Source organism: Rhineura floridana, chromosome 2, assembly GCF_030035675.1.
Source record: "Rhineura floridana isolate rRhiFlo1 chromosome 2, rRhiFlo1.hap2, whole genome shotgun sequence".
Lineage (NCBI taxonomy): Eukaryota > Metazoa > Chordata > Lepidosauria > Squamata > Rhineuridae > Rhineura > Rhineura floridana.
Window position 1 is genome coordinate 22,380,146 of NC_084481.1, and position 2,045 is coordinate 22,382,190.

The following is a 2,045-nucleotide window of genomic DNA, read 5'->3' on the forward strand; positions in this document are numbered from 1 at the left end:
CATATTACTGAATTACAAATGGTACATTGTAATTTCGTTCTGTATGATATTTTATTTGGAAACACAAACTCAAACTCAAATATTGTAAGGTGACATTGGTTTTATGTTGGGAAATGTTTGTAAGAAACAAAAAACTGCAACATGTTGCTTGCATAAGTATTCAACCCCTGTGCTGTGGAAGCTCCCAGTTTACACAAATGAAATAAATTGCCCTATCGAAGACACAATTACCTTACCATTGGCCTCCACCTGTGAACCATTAAAGTTGCTGTCACATTGTCAGGATAAAACCCCCACTGTTGAAGGATCATTGGTCAGCCTATGGATCTGAAGGAAAATGAAGACCAAAGAGCATTCTACAGAAGCGAGAGATCATGTAATACAAATGCATAATTAGGAAAAGGGTACAAAATAATATCCAAGTGTTTGGATATCCCAGTGAGCACAGTCGGATCAATAATCAGGAGGTGGAAGCTGCCTTACACCACCCAGGCACTGCCAAGAAAAGGCCATCCCTCAAAATTCAGCACTCAAACAAGAAGGTGACTTGAGAAGTCACAGAGAGGCTAACAACCACTTTGAAGGAACTACAGAGTTCAGTGGCTGGGAGTGGAGTCATGATGCACCAGCTCTGCATAACACTGGCCTGTATGGGAGGGTGGCAAGAAAGAAGCCGTTACTCAAAAAGTACCATCTGAAAGAACGTCTGGAGTTTGCCAGAAAGCATGAGAGTACCCCAGCTGCAATGTGGGAAAGGGTTTTGTGGTCAGATGAGACCAAGATAGAGCTTTTTGGGCAAAACTCTAAGTGCTATGTGTGGCGCAAATCTAGCACTGCCCCTGCATCAAGACACACCATCCCTACAGTGAAGTATGGTGGTGGCAGCATCATGCTGTGGGGATGCTTCTCATCAGCAGGGACTGGGCATCTTGTTAAAATTGAAGGAAGAATGGATGGAGCAAAATACTGCAAGAGAACCTGCATCAGTCCACTAAAAAGCTGAAGGTTCGGAGAAATTCACTTTACAGCAGGACAATCATCCCAAGCACAAGGCCAAAGCAACACTGGAGTGGCTCAAGAACAGAAAGGTGAATGTCCTACAGTGGCCCAGTCAAAGTCCTGACCTCAATCCCACTGAGAATCTGTGGTGCTCTTTGAAAATTGTGTTCCACAAGTGACATCCAACCAACTTGCACAACCTGGAGTGAATCTGCCAAGAAGCATGGGCCAAAATCCCTCCGACACTGTGTGCAAAGCTGGTCTATACCTACCCCGAAAGACTTAAAGATGTTATTGCAGCAAAAAGTGGCTCTACCAAATATTAATGTGGGGGTTGAATACTTATGCAAGCAACATGCTTCAGTTTTTTATGTTTCTTACAAACATTTCCCAACATAAAACCAATGTCACCTTACAATAATTGATTTTGAGTTTCAGTGTTTCAAAATAAAATATCATACAGAACGAAATTACAATGTACCATTTGTAATTATGAGAACATTGGTCAGGGGTCTGATTACTTTTGCAAGGCACTGTATTTCGTTTCGCTAACTGTTCGTGTTCAACGTCCTGGTATGTTTATGGAATCATATTGAAAACAGACAGTACAACTCAGCATGAAACGTTGCAGCAAAGTAAAATCTAGTTAAATTTGTCACCTCTGTTGCACCCCACACCCTTCCAAAGCCACTGAGGGCACTATGAGCACAATCACTCCGCATTCAGTTGACCGCTGGCTTTGGGCAGGTGGCGTGTTCGAGAATGCGAAAGAGGTTGCGCTCCTTTCCTACAGAAGTTCTGTGCTTTTAGGCTGAAATCCGATGCACACCTTCCTGGAAGTAAGGCCTATTAAACACAGAGTAAACACTCAGAGGACTGTGCAGTGCGTCAAGCGCCGATCTCCAATAAAACTGGACTGAAAAAGGTGCGTACGATTCTAAATTATTTTTGCGCCTGCCTCTATAGTTTCTCTGACCTTTCTATAGGAATGGGTTCTGCGCTTGCGCACAATGAGGCAGTCGTCTCGCGCAGCTACTTTCCGCCTC